Source organism: Trichechus manatus, unplaced genomic scaffold, assembly GCF_000243295.1.
Source record: "Trichechus manatus latirostris isolate Lorelei unplaced genomic scaffold, TriManLat1.0 scaffold00017, whole genome shotgun sequence".
NCBI lineage: Eukaryota > Metazoa > Chordata > Mammalia > Sirenia > Trichechidae > Trichechus > Trichechus manatus.
In genome coordinates, this window is record NW_004443953.1 from 4,409,313 (window position 1) to 4,426,223 (window position 16,911).

Here is a 16,911-nt window from a genome sequence, read left to right on the forward strand (position 1 = left end):
CCGCACATTCCATATCCTCCTCCTATTCCTGACTCCTTCTTCCTCTATTGCTCCAGGTGAATAGAGTCCAATTGTCATGTCTTGGATGGCTGCTTGCAAGCTTTTAAGACAGAAGGAACTAGGAGGTAGAACAGAAGCACCAAACACGTTATTAGGCCAATTAACTGGGATGCCCCCATGAAACTATGATCCTGAACCCCCAAATCAAGAGATCAAATCCCATGAGGTGTTTGGTTGTACATAAGCAGACTAGTCAAGCAAAGACAAAGGTCCCAAATAAAAATTGGATATGCTCCCCTGTAAAGTCAAGGTTTTCTTTGATATTTCTCGGTATTCAATGTAAAGAAGTAAAAACACCTTGTCAAATTGTTTTCCTCATGAGCCTGTCTTTACTCATCCAAAATGTAACCTTTATCCTGTTAAACAGACATCACGTTTGGATAATTATTTGAAGACATGACATATGATTAATACAGAATACATGCTTGTTTAAATAGTACCTAATAAATGCAACTGAACTTTAAGTGAGTGTTTTAGATTTTTCTCCTTATTTCCCACCTAGAAAGTCCTTGTGATTCATGCATTATAAATGCTTAATATAATTTTTGGTGTTGAAGAAAGCAATTAAATGGAAGGGGGGAGGACTATTCCATTGTACATTTCATTATATTGCAGTCATTATTCATAGACACTTTTAAAAGTAATATTGTGATGGAAAATTACTCAGTACATTAAGTGAGAGAAGCAGGATATAGAACTATATACAACGTGGTCTTGGTTTTCTGATCAAACATTATATAAATATATAACTATATTTAAACACATATGGACATTTTCATGTATAGATTACGTGCCAACATAAAATTCTAAAGTATACTAAGATTTGGGCTGTGCCTGTCTCTTGAATCACAAATCATTTTAAATTTTCTTTATATGTTTTTTAATTCTTTTTCCAGATTTTCTGTAAGAAGAATGAATTTTATAATTTGACAAAATCGGTGTTTTTAAACAAATATTGTTCTATAGTGACATAGAGGAAGGGTAGAAGGGGACCACACTAAGGAAGATGCCAGTTGTTCAATGTCCAAGAAACTATGACTGTCAAGTGAAACATGTGAAGACTGGAAGGCAGGGATGAAGTCAAATTTGAGGGTTATCATTTAACAAAGTAGAACTAAGAGAAGTGTGTGACAGTAATGCGGATGATGGAGAATAACTGAGGAAAGGGAGGAGTCTAAAATGACTTGGTTTTGGTTGGATAATTGTGCCATACCCTGAGTTAGGGAATACAGCAGACTAACAGGTTTAAACAGTGAGAGGATGATGAGGTTTATTTGGGGCTGTTGAGTTTAAGATACCTAGTGGCCTTTAGATAGAAATGTCCAGTAGACAACTGGATACAGGTCTAGAACCTTAGAGAGTGGTATTAGTTGAGAATACAGGTTTAGGAGTCAGAGTATATAATTGTTAATTGTTTTGCTAAGGAAACCCATAGAGGGTACAGAGAAGCATACTCAACAGAGAATGAAGCTGCAGGGAAGAGTGAGGTGAACAAAGGGAGAAGTAAAGGAAAAGTATCGTGAGGATTAAAATCTACTACCAACTGAATGTACTTGTGTCCTTTCACTGCTTTCACTGAATCAGAATTTGTTACTGCTAATCACCATGTTTTCATCTTCATAACACCTTAATCACCAAAATCAAGTGCATAATAAAGCATGGAGTTGATTGGCACTGCATTTCCCTAGCTCAGGTTCTTCGATTGTATATATCTGAGTTTGACCTCCGAAAATAGCAAATACAATTCCTTTAGCACTTAAAACAAGAACAGCTTAAGTTTAGTCTTGGAATAACTGGAATTAAGGCAGAATGTTTCTTCCTTCACCCCATTTACCAAACTGAAGAAATGGTCACAAATGGTGATTCTAAGAGTAAATGTCCCTTACTTGCTTTATGGATCAACGTGACTAACTGAGAATTCTGGTTCTGGATTAGTTGAATACCCAAACATTTCTTCAGATCCAACTCTTGAAATCTCTAGCCACTTTCCATGTTTTGAATTGAAGATTCAAAAGACCAGATGAGTCTATATGTAAATGAAGTCATACTGCCAGGGACGTGACATAACAATTGTTGCCAGCTCGTAGGGAAATGTGCAGAAGCAGGGAATGCTAGGTCCACACTGCAGGTCCAGGAAGCAGGTAGCTACCCTGGAGTTATTCTGTTTAAATCCACACAAGGCTTAAAGTTCCCAAATTTCTCAAGAAAGCAGCCATACAGACCACAGCCCTGGGCTCATCTCTCAAGCTACCAAGAATTCTGCAGGTGAGAGCTCCTCTTTTTCCAGACACTTCAATAGAAAAGCTCTGCAGTTCAGTCATCTCTAACCTAAACAGAAAGTTCTTAATAGCCACCAGAAAACGTAAACCAAAAATTAGATAAATCAAGGAAACAGAAAATACATTGTCCTTTTAGGGATTTAAAAAAAAAAAAAATGTCCTTAATTTAGCGTAGTCAATAGAAATTTCTTAAGTGTGTGTGTGAGTGTATACATGCACACTGAGCGTTTTAAGCTTTTTGGAGCTTATCCAGATATTTCAAATACTAATCCTGGAAGAATTTCCCTTTCAGGATGTCCTGCAGAGAATTGTTACTCATAATTTTAAGTAAAAATTGACAAGGAGTGCTTTTCCAACCTAGTAGGAGTCGGCTATTTGCACGTCACAGGACGTGGAGGAAATGCACTAACCCTCCTATTTTCTCCAACAAATTCAACTTGGGAGGGATCTCAGATAGCTCTCGTGGCCCATTCTGTCCCTTTTGGCGTTGACAGACGTATGTGCTAGAGGAAAGACTATCTCATCATATATTTGCCTTCTTTCATACTGTTTAAACCACAGGAAGAAGCAGCTTTGAGAAAAAGTGAGTTTTCTGATGTTTCTTTTGTGTTTCATTTATGCGGTATTTTGACTTCTTTAATATTTTTTTAACTATGAGAAAGGGTTTTATAAACTTTCTAATGACTGCTTAAGAGAAAAATTTTACTTGGCAAGTGAAAGTAAATCTCGAAGTTTCTATCCTACCCTAGAAACTCTATAAAAGACTTTTGAGTCAACGGTTATTGAATTTGATACACTGAGCTTTTCAGATTTCTCATTTTGATAATATGGATGTGGAGGCCATGTAGTCACCAGATAACTCTCTAAAGCTGCCTCTCAAGCTCCCGAAATGGTCTTAATACACAAGACATAGGCTTCATTGTCTTAAAAAGTGAGGAGGGATGATCTGGAATTTTATTTGGCTTAATTTATTTGAATGAATAACATTATCACTGAGGTATTTTATGATTGGATTTATATTCCTGTGGCGTATTTTGAACTCATTTATAGATTTTAGGGGAAAGGAGTTAATGCGCTTCCTGCTATTTTCAAGAAAAATCTGCCTACTTTCTAGAAGCAGGCATAAAGATAATTCATAATCTTAGGTTTCCTAAGATCAAATTGAAATGCCACTGTGTCCAGCCCACACAGTTATGTAATATACTACATCAATCTAAAGTGTTACTCTTTGAAAATGAGATAGCTTTATTTAAGCAAAAGCAGGCACCCCATATGTGTTTATGCTTTCTCTCTTAGTCACACCCTCTTTGGTGTCTGTCATCCATTTGAAAACCAAATGCAGCTCCTCAGCTGTCAATTTGTACTTCAGAAATGTGGGAACTAAAAGAACCATTAATAAAATGTGTAATTCTTGTCTAGAAAAATCTTGTAAGAAAATTCTTAAGTCATTTTAGCCATCATTTCACATTCACAATACTGTTGTGTACAAATTCTAGCACTTTCTATTAGCAAAGGATATGGATTAAAATTTAACACAAGTATTACAAACATGTATCATACAAGATATTTCTTAACATATTGGTTATGATATACGTCTAAAACCATAATCAAAATTGCTTGATGGGGAAGGTAAACTTTGATGTCTGTTTTCTACGCTTGTTCTGTTTATTCCCACATTTTATCATTAGTTGCCAGTTCTGGGACTGTTCTACTGAAACAAGAGTAGCAGATTTGAGTTTTAATGTAACATCACCTCACTGATAAGTTTACCTCTTATTTTTATTATACTTGCCAACAACATTTTGAGAAAAGTTGGATTAATTTGGGTTCCTTAAGCAAACCTACCCTTTGCCATCATCGTGTGGATTCCGACTCATAGTGACTCTATTGGACAGAGTAGAACTGCCCCACAGGGTTTCCAAGGAGCAGCTGGTGAATTCTAACTGCCAACCTTTTGGTTAGCAGCTGTAGCTCTTAACCACTGTGCCACCAGGGCTCAAACACAGTGAGGGGTTTTTGGGTTAGGCAAGCCTGGTAACGAGCTACTATTATATTGAAAATAAATGTTTATCTAGAACAGTTTAGAGAAGCTTTGACTGATTTCCATGTTTCCAATCTAGGGAACATAATCTCCTTGGAAATGAAAACCAAATACTTGAGTTCACATAAGAAGTTCTGAGTCAGATGTCAGTTAAGCAAGCTTGCATTTCCATGTTCTTTTAATTGTCTTTTTCCTTATTGTCATCATTTTTCTTGGTTACCTTCTGATATCCTGGTAAAGCACCTAAATCCTTCCAAAATGATGAGCTTGAACATTTTTCTTCACATCAGACCACTCTGGGCACACAGATCCTCTTAAGAATCTGATAGAAACAATGGACCGTCTTAGAAAAAAAAAAAACTTGAATGTAAATACATTTTTAAATGACATTGCTAGTGTTCATGAACACCTGAAATCCAACCATGAATATTCCCTGAGGTTCCAAATGTGAACCACTGTTCTCCATGAAGCTGTAGCCCTCAGCCTCAGACTTACCAGAGGCCAGTGGGTTCAAGTGGTTAAAAGGCTTGGAATGTAAGTATGCTGATCTATCTAAATTTCCTCATCTGAGGACAGGTAAGGTTAAGAGAAGACTTTGAGCCAAAAATGAAGCTTAAGGATTAGTTTTCACAGCAGGAGCTTAGTTAATTTATGGTAATACTTATTCAGGGCAGCGTGTCAGAGAAACCAAAGTGGAAGATTCAAGGGGCAGAATAATTCCTCCTGTGGAAAGCAGGGCTTAGACTAAAAGAGCGATAGGAAAAAGAAACCTCCAAAGACCCTAGAATGAGGAGCAGATGACTGCTAAGGGATCATTCTGTTTCTCTGGCCATCCTCCAGAATCCTCCCTTACCCACCTGCTGGTAGAGTCGAACATAAAAGGAAAGATATAAACTAGTGCCCATTATTTCATACCCTCCACATCAGAGACCATATTCCCTTCTACACCTGCAATCTTTTTTTCTTTACTAACTCCTTCCATCAGCATTCAAACGTGCTCAAAGTCCTCCTTTGTCTTGAAAACACTCTCCCATCATCACTGAGTTCCTCCACTTATCCTCCTTCCTCACCTTCATACGTCAACTTCTTCACAAAGTACTCTGCACTTTTTTCAGAATCTCCAGTTCCTTGACCCCTACTTACTCCTCAACCCACTGCAGTCTGGCTTTAGTCCTCATCACTTTTCCCCAAGCGGTCAAACAGGTTTCCAGTCATTAATGTATTGCTAAATTCAGCAGACACTTCAAATTCTTTATCTACTTGTTGTCCAAAAACATTTTATACTATTCTCTACTTTCTTGACCTTGAAACACTCTTTTCTCTGGGCTCCCATGACACAAAATTCCTGGTTTTCCTCCTGTCGCTAAGACCATTTTTCTCAGTCTGCTTTGTGGTTCCTTCTTCTTCTCCCCTCTGTCCTAGACTCTCTTCTCACTACACCTGCCATTTGGACAATTTCATTGCTTTAATGCTCATCTATTCAATGTGCTTACAAATTGAAAGTTTTTATCTCTATGTTAAGATCTCTTCTGAGCTGTAGACCTATCTGTCCAATTGCCTGTTGAACACAGGATTGCTCAAAACAGGCTCGGATCCCAGTGAATACAATTTAAGGGTGGGCAAGGCAGTTAAGAATTTTGACATAGAATTTTCCATGGACCCCCTTTCAAACTGTCCCACCAATTTATATCGTTGCCTTGTCCTATCTCTTTGGCCATGGCTAAACAGCTTTACTTGGGCGCCCCACAGTCTCCTCAAACCTCATCATGGTAATCTAAAAATAAACTCATCATTTCCCTATCCTACTCCCCACTTCACTCCTCCAAGTATACCCTTGTACGGTAAATGATACCACAGTCCAACCGGTTGCTCAAGCCAGAAACTGGAGATAAACTGACTCCTCCTCTCTCTCAATTTATGTACTCAAAGAATCTCCAAGTTCTATCAACACTACCTACTAAACACCTCTAAAATTCACCTACTTCCCTCCTTTGTCACTGCCACCACCCTATTTCAGGCCGCCATCTTCTTTCACTTGGTTAACAGTAGCCCTTTAATTGCTCTCCCTGCCTCCACGATTGCCCTTTCCCACTACACTCTCCTGACTGAGAGAGTGATTGGTCTAAAACCAAGCTTGGTTCTGCCAATTTCTTACTTCAAACCTTTGTCCTGACTCCTCATGGCCTTAGGATAAAGCTCAACTCTTTCTCAGGGTTAAAGAGAGGCATTACTGTAAACTACAGCAGAGCTCCTCAGACTTCAAGGTGCACGGGAACCACCTCGAGCGGTTTTGTTAAAATGCAGATTCTGATTCTGTGGGTTTGGGTTGGTGCCTGAATTTTTGCATTTCTAAGAAGTTCCTAAGTGACGTTAATATTACTCTTCCAGGAAACACACTTTGAAGAGCAAAGATTTGGAATATGTTTTCTCGTACCAAACTGGGTGAAGTTCAAATCACAGTTCTGCCGTTCACTACATTTGTGAACTTAGAGAAGTCACTTACCCTCTATCTGTCACATTTTCCTTGTCTATCAAATGAAGATAATGGCGTACCTTTTCCTTAGGTTTGACGTAAGGGATAAATGAGTTGATATATTTAAAATACCAGCACAGAGTGCTATTTAAGTGCTGGTTATTATTACATGTCAAGGCCCTCACAATTTAGAAATTTCCTAAAATTCCCAGGGCACCGTGCATACCTTCAAGCATTTATGCACAGTCTGTCTCCTTCCTCCCCTCCCTTCCAGCCACAAATATTTACTGAGTGCTCAGCATGTGCTGTTAGTATGCTAGACACCAGAAATCTGATGGCGAACACAGTATCTGCCCTGCCTGAAGCTTACAGTTGAGCAGAAAAGACAGACTAGGGATAAAGTGTATTGTGTATGATGAAGTACTGAGAGCCATAAGGGTATCTCCTAATCTGGTAGAAGAATGATAAAAGAAATCATTTGTGTGTCTTTCTCCCATACCAGCATGTAAGCTTTTCATGGGTGGAGATCTGGTCTTACCTTCACTGCCAGCACCGTGGCTGGCAGAGTTGTCACTCAGGGACTCATTGTAAACCTACAGAACAGAAATACAGTGCGTTCAGAGAACTGCTTGATATTATTGGGTTAAAAAATGAAAGAGCCAGACAGGGGCAGACACCAAATTTTGAAAGGTCTTAAATGCTGTGCTAAAGAGCTTGGATTATGAAAGTCAAAGAAAGCAGTGTGAATCCAAGACAAGTTATTTAGCTACTCCAGGTCAGTCTCCTTATTTATAAAAGCGGAGGGAGGTGGCTTACCCTTCTGCTTAGCTCTAAACCTTTATATTCTATGACCAGATATCTGACTTCTTTCTTCCTGCATTCATGCAACACATATGTGTCCTAGGCTCTGTTTTAGATGCCAGGGACAAGTCCTGACAAGACAGGAAAGGCCTCTGCTTTTATTGTGAGACATGTTGGAATTCCCTAAGAATTCACACATTGAGAAATGTTTGAGGTAAAAATTAAAATAACACCAAATCTTAACCAGTATTTATCAACTAATACTGTGAATGTTTGGTTTCCAAGGGAATGTTAACAGATTTTTTTCCCCCTACTTTATACACAGAATTAGCATAAACACACGGAGATCAACACATCGTGTTTCCAGAGCCTGTAAACCTGCAATTGCTGAGTGAAAGCTGTGAGTACCTTGGCTACAATCACTTTCCTTTGATGGATGCTGAGAACCAACTTTGCCTAAGTCTCTGAGACTGAGAATAGATAAAAATTAAATTAAAGCTAGCTTTAAATACCAAATGGTCACCCGCCTCCACTAACAAATTTTTAAGCTTACTTGTCAAAAGAGTACCTTTAAGTTATTGATTAGTGTTATCATCACAGTCCAGGATATGGCTCTGCCTCCTATCTTTTTAAATCCCATTCCAATAGGAGGAAGATTATTTTGCTACGGGCCTGAATCATAAATACTAGAAAAACCAGTTAACATCAATATCCACCCCCCCAACACCAACACACACACCACATATACTCACAAATATTCACATACACATGCTTGCACACATCACACACATGCACACACAAACCTACCTCGTTTTTTCGGCAAGGATCCAGAATAAAGCCAAATGTGGTTTTGGGACGTTTCTTCCCAGACACCACAGTAATCCAATAATAAGTATAATAAACAAAAACAAACAGAAATGAGTTTCCTTAAATGTGGAGAAGATGTGTACTTCTTCCTGCAGATAATTGTTTCTTGTTGTACAGCTTGTGGCAGCTTGGCTGCAGGGATGGACCAGCCCCCTCAGTTTATACAGATGAAGATGTTACCTGGTCAGCAATTAAAATCTGGAGTGTGGGATGCAAATAAGAAAGGGGTTTTCATCTTTTTTTCTCACAGTTTTGAAAAATCACCGCAGTAACCCAAACTGTCACTTTGTACAACTTTTCCCCTACTTAAGTATTATTAAAAAAATTTAAAAAAAAGAATGTTTTCTATTAGGAGCCTGAAAATCTGAATTCTGGTTAGTTTTTCACTAACTGCTCTATCCGTTTGTAAAAGTCCATTTGCCTTTCTGAGTTTTTCTCATTTGCTGGATGAGGGGAATAAACTAGGCAACTTCAAAAATTCCTTCCAGCTCCTAGACTTGGTGGTTCTGTGGAAATGAGCTTGGATGAGAAGTGTGCTTTTATAGGGAAGGAAAAATATAAAAATGATTGTGACACTAAGAGGCTTTATCCGTGGACATTCTTTTCCTGAGTTTTGCTACATTTTCTCCTCTTCTGCTCTTACCCTCCTCCTTCTCATCCTTCTGTCTTCTGCCTCTCCTCCTCTTCGTTCTAATGGCAGAAATTTAGTTTTTTTTTTTAGTACGCTATTACAGAAAAGACAGGTTGTGTTTCTTTCTAATTTACTAGAAAATGAAAGTTCTTTCTTTTTGAGAAAACTAGGTCATAGAGCTAAAAAACAAATTGTGCAAAATGACCAAAATGGTGGTACATTTAAGACTGTTTTTAAATGAGTCATTAAATTGGCATCCAGTTTTGACACATCTTAAAGAAAATCTCCTACATTTCTAACACTACTCCTAAATTATAAATTTGTAATCTAGTCTTCAAAGAAGCTTATCAAAATTCATTTGGATTAGCAATGTGGGTATTTTCTGTTAAATATTTGCAGATTTTTATTTGGATGATATATTCCATTTTTCCTAATTTTTCTGGAAAAAATACTAGCTGTATGAATACCCTACTGGAACTTAGTTTCCATATCTATAAAATGAGTTGTTACTCACTGCCATGGTTTGCATTATGTCCCCCAAAAAATGTGAGTATCAATTTGGCTAGGCCATGATTCCTGGTACTGTGTGATTTTCCTGTATGTTGTAAACCTGTCTCTATGATATTAATGAGGGAGTATGGGTGGCAGTTGTGTTAGTAAGGGAGCACCTGATCTACAAGACTGGATTGTGTCCTGAGGCAATCTCTTGAGATATAAAAGAGAGAAGTGAGCAGCGAGACAGGGGGACCTCATACCATCAAGAAAGCAGTGCCGGGAGCAGAGCGCGTCCTTTGGACACGGGTCCCTGCGTCGAGAAGCTCCTAGTCTGGGGGAACATTGATGAGAAGGCTGACAGAGAGAAAAAGCCTTCCCCTGGAGCTGACACCCTGAAATTTTAGCCTACTTCGACTGTGAGGAAATAAACTTCTCTTCATTAAAACCATCCACTTGTGGTATTTCTGTTATGGCAGAACTTGATGACTAAGACACTCACCTATCTCTTCTGGTTCTTGTGTACCATGATCAAGAACAAAGAATTCAAGCAAAATAACTTTAGTTTTGTTTTGTTTTTTTTAATTTGTGTTAAGATTTCATTTAATTTTTGGAATAGGTAACTCATGCGTTTGGTACAAAACTCAAAAGATACAGAAGGCAGATGTCAAATTAGGAAAGGTCTTAAATGCTGTTAGTAATTCCCACTACCTACCCTCTTTCTTGTGGTTTCTTCAAGAGTAACTATAGATATTTTTAAGTTAGGTATCAATTGATGGAAAGTCAAATTGGGTTTGATCAAGACTAAATGATACATCACTATTAGGATAACAAATTATATATATTAACATTTTGTCATTTCTATCTAACATCACTTTATTTCCTGTACTTTTCTCCTCAACAATATTTACATTTGCATAACTCATAATAGTTTTTAGGATATTTTGATATGTATTATCTCATTTGCTCTAAAGCACCAGCTATGGATATAACTTCCAGTATTCTTCCATACAAAGCAGAATATACATGTCATGTTTTTTGCCATGTATGTATTTAGATTTACCAAGAATGCCTAATGGGATGCTAATAATGGAGTGTTTTTATAAAGTGTTACTGTGACCTGTCCCAAAAAATCATGAAAATGGCAATTGAGAATTAAGAATTTGTAAGTAGATTGGAAATTTCATGCAGATTACAAGGGGCACATATGCCTATGACCGGCCCTTAGTGGTGGCCTACTGGGCTTCACAGAAATGCCTGGGGTCTCCCCAGGTCTCTTAAGGGCCAGGGAGAACTCCCCATAACAGAGATCTAGCACTATCCTACCCGGCCCCCTGCATGTTCAGTGGGATTCTAAAGGCTGCAGTGACCACTGTTTTTGAAAACAGAATAAAAAGGTCCTGAGACAACAAATTCCTACCCCACATCTACACCCATTAGCAAAAATGCTAGTAGACATGCAAAGGGAGAGGACACTTGTATCCTTCCACTAGGTTTACCAAATGCTCACCACACCTTACTTAGAGTGATACTAGTTACTACCAATTGCTGTGGAGTCAATTCTGACTCATAGTCACCCTATAGAACAGAGCAGAACTGCCCCCATAGAGTTTCCAACACCGTAATCTTTACAAAAGCAGAAAATCACATCCTTCTCCTGCGGAGCAGCTAGTGGGTTCCAACCGCCGCCAGCCTTTCAGTTAGTAGCCAAGTGCTTAACCACTGTGCGACCAGGGCTCACTTGTTCTAGTCACTAGGGAATCATAATGATGCCTCCATAGTCACTAATGAATCACAATGATGCCTCCAACAAAAAATTTCAAGACTGGAGATGCTATAGCCAATTTTCTTGGCTTTGAGTCATTGTCAATTTCAATAAAGTGTTGTCGTTGTTAGGTGCCATGGAGTCAGTTCTGACTCATAGTGACCCCGTGTACAACAGAAGAAACACTGCCCAGTCCTGTGCCATTCTCACAATTGTTGCTATGTTTGAGCCCATTGTTGCAGCCACTGTGTTAATACATCTCATTGAGGGTGTGCCTCTTTTTTGCTGACCTTCTACCTCACCAAGCATGATGTCCTTCTCCAGGGACTGGACCCCCTGATAACATGTCCAAAGTTCATGAGACAAAGTCTCGCCATCCTCACTTCCAAGGAGCACTCTGACTGTATTTCTTCCAAGACAGGCTTGTTCATTCTTCTGGCAATCCATGGTATATTCAATATTCTTCACCAACACCATAACTCAAGGGCATCAATTCTTCTTCGGTCTTCCTTATTCATTGTACAGCTTTCGCATGCATATAGGCGATTGAAAATACCATGACTTGGGACAGGCGCACTTTAGTCCTCAAAGTGACATCTTTGCTTTTGAACACTTTAAAAAAGTCTTTTGCAGCAGATTTGCCAGTGCAATGCGTCATTTGAGTTCTTGATTGATGCTTCCATGGGCGTTGATTGTGGATCCAAGTTAAATGAAATCCTTGACAATTTCAGTAAAGTAGCACCCTCTAAAAATTATCAATTTTATCCAAGACATTTTTAAAGATACTTAGTATGTGCTGTGCACTGCTTTGCCCCAGTCAGAGTGTAGAAATGAGTAAGACACAAAGGTTGCTTTCAATGAGCTTATATTTGGATTATAAGAGATACAACAAGCCCCATAATGTTTATAATACAAGGTAGAATATGAAAATTATGTTTCATTAAACATATAATAATATGACTTATAAATGGGTTGTCATAAACCTTAGAATTAAAAACAAAGTCTGCAGCTTTAAAACTAGAGGAGAAATAGGACATGTTGATGGGCTCTTCCTATTTTAGAAGGCCCAGAATGAGCTCTTCTTTCATCATCATGTTTTATGAATTTGAAGATGATCATAAACCACCAGAATCAATAATACACAATAATGCCAGGATATATTAAAGCCAATATATTATATGGTTAGACTTGCTGTATTCTCAGGAAAGAATTATGTGATTGATCGTTTAATCTTATTTATTGCTGTTCGTTGAATGGCTGAAAGTTCTTACTAACTTGTTTAACTGGAGTTGTCATTTAGGTAAATGATGGATTTAAAAAAATGCTTTGTAGGATTTATTAGATAAAGAATATTTAACCTAATCTATCATTTTTATACTGATCACATTCCAAATAAGGTAGACTCTTCATTTTATTGGACAGTTTCCAATACTGTCCGTGTATGACTAGAACGGAAATGGTTCACTTCTTATATTTAAAAACATATTTGTTAGAAAGAAAATCATACAAGGCAATTTTTGTTTGATTTTCCTATATTATGAGGAGCTTGACTTTTAGTTTATTGAGATTATATAGGGCTAAGACGCATCAAGAGGGTTGTGGTGATTGGAGCACTCAGTATAAAAAACCAAAACAAACAAACCCGTTGCCGTTGAGTCAATTCCGACTCATAGCGACCCTGTAGGGCAGAGTAGAACTACCCCCATAGGGTTTCCAAGGAGCACCTGGTGGATTCAAACTGCCGACCTTTTGGTTAGCAGCTGAACTCTTAACCACTACACCGCCTCCTGTAAATTCCTGGACTCAAGGTTATTAACCTAACCTGCTCTCAAGTCGCTGTTTAAATGGAATATACTTGTCAGTCTTTTACGGTGACTTAACCGAGTAGGGATTGATTTTATTTCTCATGACTCATTATTGAAGGAAATTATAGTTTATTTTAAAACATCCAGGAAAATAAAATAGCCATCTCGGTTTTATAGTAACCGATTCACAATCTCTTTATAGCACATGATATTCAACTCAAAAATGGAATTAAAAGAAAAAAAAGATACAAAAAACACTGTATTTCCTCTCTGATGAATCATGTTCCCAGGTCATGGCAAATTTTTCATGTAATCCTGTGTACCCAAATGCCTGGCCCTGTGGTGGTTATTCAGCTGATTTGAACATATTACCGATGTGGCCCAGGTTACAGGCTCAGTGCTTCCTCAGTAGACTGTTTCTACAACTGCAGATCATGCTTCTTGCTAGACAGATTACATTTGTTATTAGATGCAAGGGAAAGCCAGAAGAAACGTGTAAGTGAATGGATCAGTGGAGTCCCTTTCCCACTGCTGAGAAAACAGCTTCAGATACTGATAGTAGTTGAAGAGCATGATGGGAAAGGCAATCTTCCAAGGGAAAGGAAGTCCAAAAATTGTGGCACAATTACTTCTCTTGAGACATTTCATAGGGTACTTGTTGAATTTGTGAAGGAAGATTTTATAGATTGAAGAGTGTCTTCTCAAAATATGTATTGAATTTCTGGTCCTTGTACCTGTGGATGCAATCCTGTTTGGAAATAGGGTTTTTTTATGTTAATGAGATCATGCCAGTATAGAGTGGATCCTAAGCCTACTCACTTCTGAGTTATAAAAGGACCAGAGCAGACACAGAGGTATACACACAGGGGCGAGACAAACGTCATGTGAGGACTGTCTACAAGCCAAAGAAAGCCAAGGAACCCAGCACCACCAACAAGGAAGGAAGCAACATGGTAAACACCCTGATTTGGACTTTTAGCCTCCAGAACTGTGAGAAAATAAATTTATAACCACCCGCTTGTGGTATTTGTGTTACAGCAGCACTAGGTTACTAAGACAGAGGGCAAAGGGGAGCAGGGGAGAATGATTCTGACTTGCATTATGCCTTTGGTGTCCTTGTAGACTCCATCTCTAGGAAAGTTGGTTGACATGTGGGGGGAGGGGCGTTCATATAAAAGAAAACACTTACCTTGTCCCTACCATACACTGACCTTGTCCTACATAGTTTTAGATAAATCTTCTTTTTTAGTTTAGTATTTCTTTATACCAAACTCTGATACTGAGTCAAACCCTCAAACAAGCCTTTGAAGAGACTCCTGAGGCAATTTAGGAACTAGATTTGCGCTTCCAGAACACCTTTTAGAAGAATAACAGAGCAAGTATGCAGGGGATAGAAAAGCAGACTCAACTTATACCTACAGAAGTGATCACAGATAGGAGATATAATTCATATGCTGTATTTCTCTAGCTCGTTAGGAATCTAATTGTAGAGGCAAGCCTGATGAGGGGTTTACAAGCAGAAAGTTGGGATTTGGGGAGACAAGGATCTGGATAACCCAGTTTCATGTTAAAAGGCAGTACTCTTCATGTCTTAAAGATTTTCTTATACCCCAGTGAAGACATATCAAGTGTGACATAAAATCTAAGTATTTTTTAAGTTGAATTTTTTTAAGAGAATAAAATGTTTGATGAAATATGATTTTACTTACACATTACCATGAACTACATTTTACCTTTATTCCAATAATAGTTGCCATAATTACATGATTGTGAATGTAATCCCTCCAAGAAAATCATATGAGTCACTTTTTTTGTTTTGTTTTATTAGTATCCACAGAACAAATTAACCAGATGGAAAGCTATAGTCAGCTGGTTTATTTCATGGGAAGTGGAGTTCATCAGCTCTCAGGAGAATTCGTATTTGACCTCTCCACACAAGACATTCAGCTTCCAACAAACTAGGCTTGTGAATATGTCCCTAGAGACTAATATCAAACATTCCACCACAATTCTATGATGCTTGTTTTAGGTTATTTTTGATTGATGGCCTGGAGTTATGTCTTTACTTATTTTTAAAAATGTTTGTTGAGTTTTAAAAAAATAGTGGTTGAGGGGAAAGAAAATAACTTCCTTCTTTAAAATGGGGACTACAGTTGCAATTGGACATTTACCATCAAGTCAAATACATTCAAACAGATTCATCCGTGACTTGTCCCTTCTTGCATCTCACTTCATTCTTGAGTGAGATCATAAGCAGTGAATATTGTTCTCATTTAATAGCAAAGGAACCTAAGGATCAGAAAGGTTAAATGGCTTCCATAACATTGAACAAGTTACATGCTAGTGATAAAGCAACCAGGCAATAATCTGCAGTTTCTGATTTCTAACTCAATACTCTTCTCAGTATGTTACATCTTTGGTAACAAGCAAAAAACAGGTAAGTACACACAAGTCTGCTCAACCCCACCCTTAGTACCAGGGGAGGAAATGGAAAAAGAAGCCTTAGGGTAGAACCTCTTGACTGGTTATGCTAATTCCTTCATATTTTTAAGATATGCAAAATTTGTATTTTTCTGCTGTAGAATATATATATGTCCCATATGGCTTAGTTTACACAAGCATTGGAGGATTTATTTTTTTCATGTATCTCATTTAACCAGTTGTCATCAATTCAATTCCGACTCAAGGCAACCTCATGTGTGACAGAGTAGAACTGTGCTCCATAGGGTTTTCAATGGCTGATGTTTCAGAAGTAGATCTCCAGGCCTTCTTTCTGAGGTGCATCCAGGTTGACTACAACCTCTAACCTTTCAGTTAGCAGCTGAGCTCATTAATCGTTTGCACTACCCAGGGACTTCATATCTCATTTAACTCCCCTAAATTTGATAAATTCAGCCACTCATCACACCAACAGTGCTTCATCTCACATCGTAGGTCCCAGAGGACAATAACCTTGCAATCTTGCTAACGACATGACACATCTCTAAAGGTTGTGCACACAGAATCAGAAAGGCCGGTTTAAGTTTCCAACTGAGAATTGAAGTGTCTTATCAAACAGTTCAAACATTGTTGAGTGGAAGCTGATCGGTGTTCTTAGTTTAGGGAAAAAAAACCTTTAATATGTCAAAAGCTTAACCATCTATATCTGCTGTTTGATATTGTCTTCAGTTGGTATTCAGGGGTACTCAAGTGGTCTTCTTCAGCTGACCGGGCAGGGAAAATGAAAGCACTCTCTCTACCACGAACAGGCCCTTAGGACCTTACCCTCTGTCCCCTAACTTTTATTCTTAGTCATTTGACGTATTTGCCACACGTATAATAGCTATAATGAATTAATTCACTACTCAAGTGAACACATAGCATGTGATTTCTTTATTCTTTTATACTTGAGCCTTTATCTTTTATTCTCTTAATAGAATCCTAGTTCTTAGAGAACAAGAAGTTTTATGCATTTTTTTATTCAGATATGAAGCATTTACTGAAGTCCTGCTATGCTAGGACCTGAGATACACAGATGAATTAAGAAACATCCTTGAGCTTGAGGAGCTAACAATAGAGTAAGAGAGAGACACACAAAACAAAACAACTGTTACAAAATGTGGCGTGAGGAAGATAGACAGTATGCATGAACTAATGAGACAGCAATACTCTGCACCGCCCGTGAGGAAGATAGACAGTATGCATGAACTAATGAGAC

At 38.2% G+C, this 16,911-nt stretch overlaps 1 protein-coding gene across 1 annotated transcript in view; it reads left to right on the plus strand.

Annotated features, from left to right (window-relative positions):
* Positions 1-2,776: 2,776 nt before the first annotated feature.
* The window catches only part of FHL5 (four and a half LIM domains 5), a 36,641-nt gene continuing 22,506 nt past the window's right edge, over positions 2,777-16,911 (plus strand). Inside the window, exon 1 of the mRNA XM_004372406.1 lies at positions 2,777-2,922. The gene's annotated coding sequence lies outside the window, so the exon portion shown is untranslated. The remainder of the gene's footprint in view (positions 2,923-16,911) is intronic.